Source organism: Dendrobium catenatum, unplaced genomic scaffold (genome assembly GCF_001605985.2).
Source record: "Dendrobium catenatum unplaced genomic scaffold, ASM160598v2 fragScaff_scaffold_496, whole genome shotgun sequence".
Lineage (NCBI taxonomy): Eukaryota > Viridiplantae > Streptophyta > Magnoliopsida > Asparagales > Orchidaceae > Dendrobium > Dendrobium catenatum.
The window spans coordinates 45,191-60,057 of NW_021318958.1; positions in this window are offsets into that span (position 1 = coordinate 45,191).

Below are 14,867 nucleotides of genomic sequence, written 5' to 3' on the forward strand. Positions count from 1 at the left end.
AATCTTAAATGAAATTTCTACCGCTATTTTAATCGAGAGTATTCGTAGGAAAATTCCAAATTTTTTACGATGTAATTAACTACGAGGGCTTGCGCTCGTAGGAGATTTAGAAACCCAGATTTAATTTTCAAAATTAATTTTTTTCAAAACCCTTAATTAATTCTCTTTGGGAATTTAAACAAAAATGGCGATCGTTATCGTCATATTAAAATAATCAATAATAGGTAATATCATCTTTCTTCGGGAAGATATATTATTTTATTATCGTTATTTTGATTATGAAATTAACGATCTCTTATTCGAATTATTATTGTTAAACAATTGATTGAATGTCTTCTTGATCTTTCAAGAACATATGTCGTTCCTCCTTGAGTTTGACTAAGATAATTCGGATGAATTTAAAATTCTAAAATATGAACCCATTAGAGAACGATATGATCATCTCCCGATTTGATATACTGTTCATAATGATGCGTTCAATTTAAAAATTTAATATTTAATATTCCCAAAGAAAATTAATATATTTTCAAAACCTATATATACTTAAATATTTTTTTCAATCAAAACACAACTATGACCCTTCTGACCTTTATCTCTTAATAATGGTCTTTACGACCTCCATTGCCAATCGACTATAGATGTGAATCTCTCTTGGTTATGGGATCTCTCAAAGCAGGGTGATCCCCCATGTTAACCTTGATATAGGGAGGGACCTTGTAGTTAGATAAGGAATATCACTTATCTAAAGATAGGGGAAGTTCTCATGTATAGGAAGAGGACTATAGGGGAGAGAAGGGGGAAGTAGGAAAAGATCCTTTTAATATAGAGAGGGGCTTTAGCCCTGGACAGGGGATACCATATATACAAGACCAGAGGATTGTCACAAGTAGAAAAGTGGAAAGGAGGAAGACATTCCTACTAAGTGAGGGGCCCTAGACCTAGACAGGGGATATAATCTAAATAGAACTAGGGGAAGGCCTCAGCCTAAGGAAAAAAAAGGGAAGAAAAGAGAAAAGGAGGCAACTCCTACTCAGTGAGGGGTCCTAGATCTGGACAGGGGATACTGCCTGAACAGGACCAAGGGAAGGCCACAGCCTGAGGAGAAGAGGAGAATGGACAAATTTTTCATACCTCAATGGAGGGTATTTGTAGCAAGAGGGGAAAATGGAGCTGTGGAAGTTAACAAAAAATCACTGGCGGTTAGCCAGTAGACAACCGGCGGTTAGCCAAACTGCCTGCTAATCGCAGTCAGGTGGCATGGGCAACGTCAACCTTGGCGCGTGGGTAGCACGTAGGTCAGGCAAATGCATAGGAGTGCCCGGCCAGGCTACGAAAACACGCAGGAGCGACCAGGAAGGCCAGGAAGCAGCTACAACTGGTGGCTGCTAATCCATTCGGATCCATTTTTGGACCCTATTTTTTTGTCCGAAAATGCCAAATCATATATTTTAGGGTCCCTGAAGCTATTTTTTGACATCCCGAACAAAATTTTGGCACTTTTAAATTTATCTGGGCCTCTACGCAAAATATTAGATTATTTTTTTATTCTAAATTGCGTCAAAAATTCTCCAAATGCTGCAAAATATATTTTCAGACTCAATAGAATTTGACGTCCAAAAATAAGGGACAACTGATATATCATAAACAATTATCTTGATTGGGCATGAATCTCGAGGCAGAATTAAGTTGGAGGCTTTCAAAATTAAAATTGGGACCATCTGAACTCCAATTGTAGTAAACTTATAGTAGAACTTAACGTTTCAAAAATATGAATCCAATGACACCAAATTTGACTCAATCCGAGCCCAAATGGGTCCAAGTCAAGGGCCCAAAGTGCTGTTGGAAGGTTCAAACCACAATTTTATTTACCAAATAGTTTCTAAATGTGACATGCTTATAGTAGAATCGAGCGAATCAACGAGATGAATCCAACAAGCCCAAGATCACTTAATTCTAATATCATTAAGATGTTCAAATATCTGATAAACAGTCCACAATCAAGGGATTCAACATTAACTGTCCATCCAAACCACTCCCAAAATACCCTTAATGGTTCATCTATTTACAAGAAATGACACTCTATAATATCTATAAATAGAGCCCCCTCTTTCTCATGAAAGGGGCCCAAGCCAAAGGAAGAGAAGTAAAAGAGAGATCGGAATTCGCTCTTACCTCCTTGCCTCCTCAACCACCAGCATGATTTCTACTAGACCACCGCCTAACACCGGAGTTCTCCCAGACCACCGCCTGATGCCGTACTTTCTGAGGGTCAGTGAGTGATGTCGGACTTTCTTTGGGCCAACGCCTGAAGCTGGAGTTCTGTCGGATCACCACCTGACGCCAGAGTTAAGTTGAACCATCAAGTGACGCCCAGAATTCTCTCAAACCACCGATTGACTCCAGAGTTATGTTGAACTTCCAACAAACCATCGACTGATGCCGGAGTTCTGCCAAACCACCCTCGGGACTACAAAAGGATGCCCGAACATCTAAGTGATGTCGGACCACCAAGTGACATCGGACTTTCATCTAACCCCCATTTTTCACTAGACTTCAACCATACATATGACATTTGTAATATGATGACCTTCAAGGATAATTCAACCCACTGTTCTCTACTCAAATTATAGTTAAATCACTTTTAACTGGGCTAGGCCCCGTGATTTTTCCCCTTTCTAAGATTTTTTACATAAAAAATCTTGTGTTCTCTATGCGTGAGCTGGATATTTGTACAACGCTAAGACATAGAAATATAGCTCTATCGCCGCATATATTCTAGCCCGCAACAAATATTAAAACATCTCTATAGATATATGCAAGATTATCATCAAGTGGAACATTAATCTCACTCTCCTATCACCACGTTTCAATAACTTTTTGATGTTTGGCACTCAATCCTTTACATTTGGTCTCATTATATGTTCTTCTCATTGTAAAACTTTTTAATTTTGTGTTTTCTCCATGACTAGGGGGTTGATCATTAACCACGAAAGTTATGCTTATATGAGACATTGAACTTGTTAAAGTCTCCTAATAAATCATCTCAAACTTGTGTTTTTTTAGAGTTAATATGAAGAAATTAGAAGTCATGCTAGGGATTTATTATAGTTGTAATAGAGAGTCAATAAAGTTGAATTGATTAAGTTTTAATAGCCCACTATTATTTCACAAGGTCTACAACATTCTTTGTTGCTTAGCTTTTATATTAGTAGCCTACAATTAAAAAAAATTAATCAGTACAACCCCTCCATCAGAATCACTCATTGGATTCTCTAAGGAAATCATATTGAGAATATAATCTATATATGTACTTAAGCATCCATTTGATATTGTTTAAATATTAATGTTATTAAATCATGTAAAATTATGGAAAACACCTTCATTACCCACAGTCCTTTTATGAATATTTAGGATATATGGCACATATAGTTATAAGTGATATGATTAACAATGGATTATTGGGTGTTGAAGATTTATTTATAGGTATTAGGCAAAGCTCTACTTGATTTAACATTAGGGCTTCATAAAGCAAGATATGTAATGTAATTTCATAAAAAGTGTGCAATAAATACTTGTGTAGCGGTAGGATTGTAAGTGAAATAGTACGTTTGATGAACAATTTGATTTTCCTTCATATGAGGTTCACATATGTAAATTTATATAGATAATTGAATAACCTTGATTTTTTTTTTTTTTTCATATTTTAAAGATAAACAGCTCATTTACTCATGTTCGTAAGAATATTCATATATTTTTTTAACGTATAAATCGATAATAATTTGATAAAACACTCATTTATGTTGACTTTATCAAATTATAATATCAACTTCTTATGTTTAATAAGTAATAAAAAGTATATAAAATAATAAATTCATAAAATTTATTTAAATGTTGATCAAATAGTTAAGGAAAATATAAAAAAAATGATTTTATTATTCATAAATTTTAAAAAATAATGCTTAGTGCACTAAATGAATTAAGAAAATATTTCTGTTATATTCACTAGCTAGTTGACTTGGCATTAGGCCTCAAGTAAATAATATGACATACATAACGCCAAAGATGATTTTTCTCTAATTTAAATGTTATAAATAACACCATGCACCCATTGAGAATACTATTTGTCTTTAGATTAATAAAGTTTTTGTTGAGTTTGTCTATTAATTTTTCTGTTGATTTTTTTGTTATCCATATATGAACTTGATTTTGAGCTTTTGATTTTTATGATGGTGTTAGTTGGTACTATATTATTTGGGTTTTTTTGGTGCTTTGGTTTCTATTTTTTGGCTCATTGTTATGGTGGTCAGGAGATGATTTTTCTATTGGGTTGTTGTTGTTTTTTGTTATTATTTTGGATGGTTTTTGTGTTTGGCTATATGGTTGGGTGATTGAAGTTTGTATTTGTCTTGGGCTTTTTTATGAATTAACACGTAAGTTCTTATATAAATTTTATCCAAAAAAAAAAAAATGTCTTTAAAATAATAATTTAGACAAATAACTTGTAAGCAATTATAAATTGATTTGTGTTTTTTATTCACAAAAAGTCTAATTCAACAAAATCAATAGATATTATTATTTTTAACTATTACTATTTTTAAAATTAAAAAAATCAATTTTTATTTAATTATTATTTTGATATGATTATTATTAATTATAAAATTCATATCAATGTATTTAATCTGCTAATTAAAAATTAATGATTTGTAATACCAACCATAAAATTGCTTGTTTTCTATTTTTTTTCTAAATATATATTTTAAATATCAGAAATAAAATAATTGCATTGATAAAAGCATTAAACTTTAGTTTGTTTTTATTAAGTTTAAGTAGAGAATTTGTATGTATTAAATTAAAATAAAATAATTGCTATTATAAATAAAAAATACATAAATTACAACTTTAGGTCTTAAGTAGGGCCATAATAAGCTCAAATTCAATTGGTTTGTTATATCTATCACACTTACTATTTATTAAGAAAATTAATTATCATTTTAGGTGACTTTCACTAATCTATGAAGAGTCATCACTATGGACCTCCGAAAGGAAATTGCTACGGCTGCAAGATTGCGGAGGGGTATACGACCACACCAACCCTGAGGGGTAGAGACGATCGCGGGCCTCTGCGGTCATAGCAAATGGGCTGATGGAAGGGCAGATTGGATCATGCATACGACTAACTATTGAGGATAGCGGCTCTCGCCAGCACACCACGATGGGTAGTAATATACACGGCATGATCGAAGTCACGGGTTTCCCCCACCCGATACATCAGCTCGGATGGGGTTTGGTAGATGTGGAATTTAGTTTCCCACGGGTGCAAACCCCCGTGGTTAATCACATCTTGGGCCGAAGCCTGAGAAAACTCTCGATTAAGGATCATATATTATCCTTTCCAAAATGGGATTGACACATAGGGTGAAGACTAGGCAGTCATATTCAAAGGGAAGAAAGGTCCAATTTGGCTCAGTTAACATGCGTGGTTCACACCAGCATTCGGAGAGACTAAGGTAGTGAGAAGAAACTGGAGAAAAGAAAATCAAGCACTCGACACATGTGCGAGAGAAAGATAGAAGTGGCGTCATCCATGTGACGCAGATAAGCAGGATTTATAGTCCCTAAAAAATAGAAAACTTACCCACTATTTAGGCATACTATGAGACCAAATGTATTAGCCTTGAATCCTAAATCTAAATTGAGTTTAATGTTCTACGCATACTTACACCCGTGTCCTAACTAATTTTGTGCAAAACTTGGACTTACCCGGCCTAGATTGGGGAGCCAGCTAACCACCTAATCGATTCAAAACCATACTGTCTGGTCATTTATGAAAGATGGATGGGTGGTTTAGTTCTTCGAAATTAAGGCTGACATCTAGAGAGTTCCTAAGTAGCCTTGGACTTATGTTGGGTGAATGCTCCTAAATAATGCAATTAAAATTTTAATTAATTTTATTTCTAATACAATGCATGCTAGTTGAAGGTCTAAATCATGAATGCTTCATATTTTAAAAACAGGCTTATTATAAAAATAATTTTTAGAAGGAGATTAGGCTTACTCAAGTCCGGCACCTCATTCTCATAGGCCAGATTATACAGACTCTACCCGCAGGCAGGGAAGTGTCTCAAAGCAAGGAGAATGAAGAATGCAGTAATATATATGCGACCCCAGATGACTCCGGCAATTCATTAGATTTGTTAAGTTTCTATGTTATTTAAATCTTAAAATTTTAAGTATTAGTTATGAGTAGAAAAATTTTATAGTCCTTAGAGAGCCTAATGAGATCCAGACTAAAATAAAAGAGGCATGCAGATCGTCAATAAACTAAAAAAAGCAGGCAACCCTAGAGGCACACAATCATAAATAAAACACATCAACATAATCAAACTAATAAATAAACGTCCATAGGCCAACTTCCCTTAATTATAACCTAGGGTCTGCAAGAAAATAAAGTGGTCGGGCACCATTGCCAACAACCCGGATTTCTAAACCTAGAAATGACGCAAATGATTTTTAGTGGGATATTAGGTCTTCAGCTCTTCAGTCTTCTTATACTTCTTCTACTTAGACTCCTTGGATCTCTCATCCTTGGACTCCTTGGATCTCTCCTCCTTGGATTCATTGTGGCTTGAATATTCAAACAAAGAGACAATTCCCCCCTCCAAGGGGTTTTGCCTTTTCTCTTTGGATATCTAAAAACCATCCAAACTCGATCATCAAAATAGAAGAAGACTCTTCCCTTTGAGGATGTCTTCTTCTTTTTAAATCCGAGTTGGATAAAGATATCCCAACTCAAATGTCATTTTCATAAATCTCACCAATATTATAAATTATTGCATTAATTGAAATTAATAAATTTTAGACTCTCTTGCGAGGTTATCCTAATAAAAATTCCCAAACAGTTTATATATAAATGAAAGTACACATCAGAGCCACACACTTGGCCATGCTCTTAGTCATTTTTTAGGGCTAAGTAATCAACCTGTAGCAATTATAATTATGATTTTAGCCCTCATTTATTTAGGGGGGAGGGGGGTGGCTAAGCAAATTATGAAGCACATGTATAAAATATTATTAGAAATCATGACATTTGCCCCCCCCCCCCTTTATTTTGTGTTATTTAAGCATGGTCACCTACAAAAAAGTAATATATCATCCCTAACCTAGGGGTAGATCTAATGCACAATCACATCAATTCCCAGAGTGCAATAAAAGTAAGCAAATATACTAATCAATTTTTCACAACATGCAATAAAACCTCGAAAAGCCCGGCACACAACAGAAAAAGTAAGCACCATCCTAGCCTAAATATAGAAGTGGTACCCTAGCAAACAATTCAATGTGTGTGTAAGGCTTGTGTGACTTCGATAGGTCCTAAGCTGGATGTTGATTTAAATTTTATACACATTTCCAAAGATGATTTCTCTCTAATTTAAATGCTATAAATAACACCCATTTAGATTAATAAGGTCTTTGCTGGTGTTTTTGTTGGGTTTGTTTATTAATTTTTTTATGATATTTTTTTCTGTATGAACTTGATTTTGGCTTTTGATTTTTATGACGGTGTTCAATGGTGTTGTATTGTTTAGGCTTTTTTGGTGCTTTGGTTTTTATTTTTTGGCTCATTGTTATGGTGGCCAGGAGTTGATTTTTCTATTGGGTCGATGAGTTGTTGGTGTTTTTTGTTATTATTTTGGGAGCTATTATTTTGTGCGTACATCGGACGGGAGAACCGTCCGGTTAAGCACTGGTTACCCAGCGGTACCGAGGGGTACCGAGTACGGGTATCGAGCTGGGTACCTAATAAGGGGGTGACGTGGCGTAATTTTATTGGTCTCCGAACTCTGTACAGAATAATAAATCTTTTTTTTTTTGTGGCTTGGGTTGAGTTGATGATAATTGTTGTTGGATCTATCTCTGGGTTTATGATTTGTGGGCAGTTCTGTTTGGCTATATGGTTGGGCATAAGCCCTTATTTGAGTTTTTTGCAAAAAAAAAAAAAAAGTGTCTTTAGATTAATAATTGAGACAAATTCCTTGTAAGCAATTATAAATTGATTTGTATTTTTTTTCACATAAATTCTAAATTAAACAAAATAAATAGATATTATTATTTTAAACAATTAATATTTTTTAAAATTTAAAAAAATCAATTTTTTTGTAATTAGTATTTTTATATTATTATTATTAATTTCAAAATTCAGATCAATGTTTTTAAACTACTAATTAAAAATAAATGATTTGCAATACCATGCATAAAATTTCTTGTTCTCTTTTTTTTTTCTAAATAAATATTTTAAATATAAAAATAAAATCATTGCAGTGACAAAAGCATTAAACTTTAGTTTGTTTTTATTAAGTTTAAGTGGAATTTGTATGTATTAAATTTAAATAAAATAGTTGCTATTAGAATTAAAAAACACATAAATTAGAAATTTAGGTCTTAAGTAGGGCCATAAGAAGCTCAAATTTAATTGGTTTGTTATATCTATCACACTTATTATTTAGTAAGTAAATTAATTATCATTTTAGGTGACTTTCAATAATTTATAAAGAGTCATCATTCTCTACCCGTCAACAAAATTCGGTCATTAATTACAGGTTGTAAATAAGATCACACCACATACCTTTTATTTTAAGAAAAGCTCGTCGGCCCACCCTCATATACATGAAATTATATTTTAAAAGACAACTCATATGAATTAACGTTAGTGTTAATAGCTAGCCTCCCTTGCTTACATGCAAATAACACATTTATCTTGAATCAATGGAATTAATTTTTCTTTAATGTATGAAATGCAACATGAAATGTTTAAATCTATTAAATATAAGAAAATTTGTATATTAGCCTACAATTTCAAAAAATCACAACTTTAATTTTACCCTACGAAATTCAATAATATTACAGCCAAAATGCAATATCTTTCATATTTGTTAAATACAAAAAAGATGCAAGATAAAAGTGTTGTAAATCAGAAAAAATACATTTTTATTATTTTTGAAGGAAATTAAATCAGTAGATACAAAACCATTGAAAACAAAAGTACATTTTAGGTTATTTACTATGATTATAATACTTTTCTCAACCAAAGCAATCGACGAAAAAGACCAAAACTCGGCTTTTTCTTTCTTCCCTCTCTCCTTTTCTTCTCATTTTCCCCATCTTCTTCCACGGCAAGTCACATGAATGGGAGGACGAGGAATGGCTTAGTGCTTTAAATTTGGAAATTTTTTTAAATAAATTATTATTAGTAATTAAATTATGTGATTAAGTATGTTATAAAAAAATTAAAAATAGGCATAGTCGTCCATTCATCTGGTAACTTACTTTCCCATTCAAAATGTAAAAAAAATTAAAAGTACTGCAATAAGTTGCCCGTTGAATGAGCGACTTGCTACATCACACAATTATTTTTTATGTTTTTTCTTAAATCAAATGAATATTTTTCAAATGAAAGGATTAATTAAATTACATTAATTTTAATATCATTGTTAATTTTTAAATATTTTAATTTTATAATTTAATATTGACAAATAGATATCTATTTTACATTATTTTTATTCATTTTAAAGATATTTTATTAAAATTTAACATCTTAAGGCTTGTTTGGGATTCCAATTTATAAAAAAATAATGCTTAGTGCACTAAATGAATTAATAAAATATTTCTGTTATATTCACTAGTTGACTTGGCATACAAACTCAAGTAAATAATATGACACACATAATTCCACTCATTTAGAATACTATTTGTCTTTAGATTAATAAGGATGTTGATTTAAATTTTATACACATTGCCAAATATGATTTCTCTCTAATTTAAATGCTATAAATAACATCACTCATTTAGAATACTATTTGTCTTTAGATTAATTAATAAGGTCTTTGTTGGCGTTTTTTGTTGGGTTTGTTTATTAATTTTTTTGTTATCTATCATATATGAACTTGATTTTGGGCTTTTTATTTTTATGATGGTGTTAGTTGGTATTGTATTATTTGGGTTTTTTTTGGTGTTTGGTTTCTATTTTTTGGCTCATTGTTATGGTGAGCGGGCAGAGAGATGATTTTTCTATTGGGTTGATGAGTTGTTGGTGTTTTTTTGTTATTATTTTGGATGGTTTTTGTTTTTTGCTTGGGGTTCTGTTGATGGTAAGTGTCGTTGGATCTATCTATGGGTTTATGATTTGTGGGCAGCTCTGTTTGGCTATATTGTTGGGCGATTGGATTTTGTATCTGTCTTGGGTTTTTTTTCTTATTTAATTATTTATTTTATGATTTTATAATTATCCAATTGGGTTATAGTTTTCAATTACTAATGGTGGATTGGAGGAAGGATGTATGTACTGACTGAGCTTTGGAGGGTGCTTACTCGATCTCTCTTGGAGATTATTGGGAATGATCTTTTGCAGTTGTGGATCTTTGGTTTTGTTGTTCTATTGATGGGCTCAAGGTATTGATGCTATTATTTGATTGAGCTTCAAAGTTTATTTGAGCATGGGCTTATTTTGGGGTGTTGGCTCCATCCTTATCTTAGTTGTTTCCTTCTATATTGTATCTTAGTAAGAATCATTAGCTCATTAGGTTTTTTTTTATTTTTTCTTGTAGCACTTAGAGCTTTAGTGAGCATTTTATCCTTTTAAGGACTTGTAAAGTTTTTTTTATGAATTAACACGTAAGTCCTTATATAAATTTTATCAAAAAAAAAAAAAAGTCTTTAAAATAATAATTTAGACAAATACCTTGTAAGCAATTATAAATTGATTTGTGTTTTTTATTCACAAAAAGTCCGAATTCAACAAAATCAATAGATATTATTATTTTTAACTATTACTATTTTTTAAATTAAAAAAATCAATTTTTATTTAATTAATATTTTGATATAATTATTATTAATTATAAAATTCATATCAATGTTTTTAATCTGCTAATTAAAAATTAATGATTTGTAATACCATCCAAAAAATTGCTTGTTTTCTATTTTTTTTCTAAATATATATTTTAAATATCAGAAATAAAATAATTGCATTGACAAAAGAATTAAACTTTAGTTTGTTTTTATTAAGTTTAAGTAGAGAATTTGTATGTATTAAATTAAAATAAAATAATTGCTATTATAATTAAAAATACATAAATTACAAATTTAGGTCTTAAGTAGGGCCATAATAAGCTCAAATATAATTGGTTTGTTATATCTATCACACTTACTATTTATTAAGTAAATTAATTATCATTTTAGGTGACTTTCACTAATCTATGAAGAGTCATCACTATGGACCTCCGAAAGGAAATTGCTACAGCTGCAAGATTACGGAGGGGTATACGACCACACCTACCCTGAGGGGTAGAGACGATCGCGGGCCTCCGCGCTCATCGCAAATGGGCCGATGGAAGGGCAGATTGGATCATGCATACGACTAACTATTGTGGATAGCGGCTCTCGCCAGCACTCCCCGATGGGTAATAAAATCGGCATGCAGATTGTCAATAAACTAAAAAAAGCATGCAACCCTAGAGGAACACAATCATAAATAAAACACATCAACATAATCAAACTAATAAATAAACGTCCATAGGCCAACTGCCCTTAATTACAAGATAGGGTCTGCAAGAAAGTAAAGTGGTCGGGCACCATTGCCAACAACCCGGATTTCTAAACCTAAAAATGACGCAAATGACTTTGAGTAGGATATTAGGTCTTCAGCTCTTCAGTCTTCTTGGACTTCTTCTCCTTGGATCCCTTGGATCTCTCATCCTTGGACTCCTTGGATCTCTCCTCCTTGGATTCGTTTTGGCTTGAATATTCAAATGAAGAGGCAATTCCCCCCTCCAAGGGGTATTGCCTTTTCTCTTTGGATATCTAAAAGCCATCCAAACTCGATCATCCAAATAGAAGAAGACTCTTTCCTTTGAAGATGCCTTCTTCTTTGGAATTCGAGTTGGATAAAAATATCCCAACTCAAATTTCATTTTCATAACTCTCACCAATATTATAAATTATTACATTAATTGAAATTAATAAATTCTAGACTCTCCTGAGAGGTTATCCTAATAAAAATTTCCAAACAGTTTATATATAAATGAAAGTACACATCACAACCACACACTTGGCCATGCTCTTAGTCATTTTTTAGGGCTAAGTAGTCCACCTGTAGCAATTATAATTATGATTTTAGCCCTCATTTATTTAGGGGGGCTAAGCAAATTCTGAAGCAAATGTATAAAATATTATTAGAAATCATGACATTTGCCCCTCCCCCCCCTCTTTTATTTGATGGAAGATAAGATTAGAGAGTCAGTTTACATGGTTTGTCACAAAAAATGGAGGCCTTCTGATGATCCGGTTAGGAGAGTAGATGTATTAGATTTGACTTAGCCGGCGGTAATACTATAAACCGCCGGTATTATTACCCAAACCGCGATTTTTTCCGGCGGCGTAAGGACCGACGCTAAGCCGCCGGTAATACTATAAACCGCCGGTATTATTACCCAAACCGCCGGAAATAACCGCCGGATTTGGCTGTTTTTCCTGTAGCATGTGACTTCGATAGGTCCTAAGCTGGATATTACTTTTAAATTTTATACACATTGCCAAAGATGATTTCTCTCTAATTTAAATGCTATAAATAACACCACCCATTGAGAATACTATTTGTCTTTAGATTAATAAGGTCTTTGCTGGTGTTTTTGTTGGGTTTGTCTATTAATTTTTTTCTGTTATTTTTTTCTGTATGAACTTGATTTTGGCTTTTGATTTTTATGACGGTGTTCAATGGTGTTGTATTGTTTTGGCTTTTTTGGTGCTTTGGTTTTTATTTTTTGGCTCATTGTTATGGTGGCCAGGAGTTGATTTTTCTATTGGGTCGATGAGTTGTTGGTGTTTTTTGTTATTATTTTGGGAGCTATTATTTTGTGCGTACACCGGACGGGAGAACCGTCCGGTTAAGCATTGGTTACCCAGCGGTACCAAGAGGTATCGAGTGCGGGTACCGAGCTGGGTACCTAATAATGGGGTGACGTGGTGTAATTTTATTGGTCTCCGGACTCTGCACAGAATAATAAATCTTATTTTTTATGGTTGTTATTTTGGCTTGGGTTGAGTTGATGATAATTGTTGTTGGATCTATCTCTGGGTTTATGATTTGTGGGCAGTTCTGTTTGGCTATATGGTTGGGGGATTGGAGTTTGTATTTGTCTTGGATTTTTTTCTTATTTAATTATTTATTTTATGATTTTCTAATCATCCAATTGGGTTCTAGTCTTTGTGAGAAATTTTTTATTGCAAATCTTTAAGGATTCAGTTACTAATGGTGGATTGGAACAAGGATGTATGTACTGACTGAGCTTTGGAGGGAGCTTACTCTCTCTTGGAGATTATTTGGAATGATCTTTTGCAATTGTGGATCTTTGTCTTTGTTGATCTATTGATGGGGCTATTATTTGATTGGGCTTCAAATTTTATTTGAGCATGGGCTTATTTTGGGGCGTTGGCTCCATGCCACCCTTTATTTTTTTTTTTCCTTTAATATTGTATCTTAGTAGGGATTATTGGCTCCTTAGTTTATTATTATTATTATTATTATTATAGCTCTTGGAGCTTTAGTGAGCATTTGATCGCTTTAAGAACTTGTAATCTTTTTTTATGAATTCACACATAAGCCCTTATATGAGTTTTGTGCAAAAAAAAAAAAAAAAGTGTCTTTAGATTAATAATTGAGACAAATTCCTTGTAAGCAATTATAAATTGATTTGTATTTTTTTTCACATAAATTCTAAATTAAACAAAATAAATAGATATTATTATTTTTAACAATTAATATTTTTTAAAATTTAAAAAAATCAATTTTTTTGTAATTAGTATTTTTATATTATTATTATTAATTTCAAAATTCAGATCAATAAATAAAATAGTTACTATTAGAATTAAAAAACACATAAATTATAAATTTAGGTCTTAAGTAGGAACTTTTATTTTATCCAGTAAATGTACGCAGAGGAAGGTTTGGTTTTAGGCTAAAAAGCGCCTGTACCGAGTTTTTTGAAAAAACTCGGTACATGCGCGAAAAACTCGGTACAGACACTTTTTGCCTAAAATCGAACCTTCCTCTGCGTACGTTCACTGGATATAATAAAAGTTCCTTAAGTAGGGCCATAAGAAGCTCAAATTTAATTGGTTTGTTATATCTATCACACTTATTATTTATTAAGTAAATTAATTATCATTTTAGGCGAATTTCAATAATTTATAAAGGATCATCACTCTCTACCCGTCAACATAATTCGGTCATTAGTTACAGGTTGTAACTAAGATCACACCACATACCTTTTATTTTAAGAAAAACTCGTCGGCCCACCCTCCTATACATGAAATTATGTTTTAAGAGACAACTCATATGAATTAATGTTAGTGTTAATAGCTAGCCTCCCTTGCTTATATGCAAATAACACATTTATCTTGAATCAATGGAATTATTTTTTCTTTAATGTATGAAATGCAGTATTATAAGTTGCCCATTGAACGGGTGACTTGCTACAGTACACTTTTTTTATGCTTTTATTTTTAAATCAATTAATATTTTTTAAATGAAAGGATTAATTAAATTACATTAATTTTAATATCATTGTTAATCTTTAAATATTTTAATTTTATAATTTAATATTGACAAATGGATATCAATTTCACATTAATTTTAAAGATAATTTATTAAAATTTAACATCATAAGGCTTGTTAGGGATTCCAATTAGAATATATATACTTTAAAAACTGATTACATGTTTAAATTCAAAATATTTATAGATAAACATACATTGAACTTGTTTTTTTTAATTACAACTAAGAAAATGACATTTCATTTTTAAAAAGATAATGATAA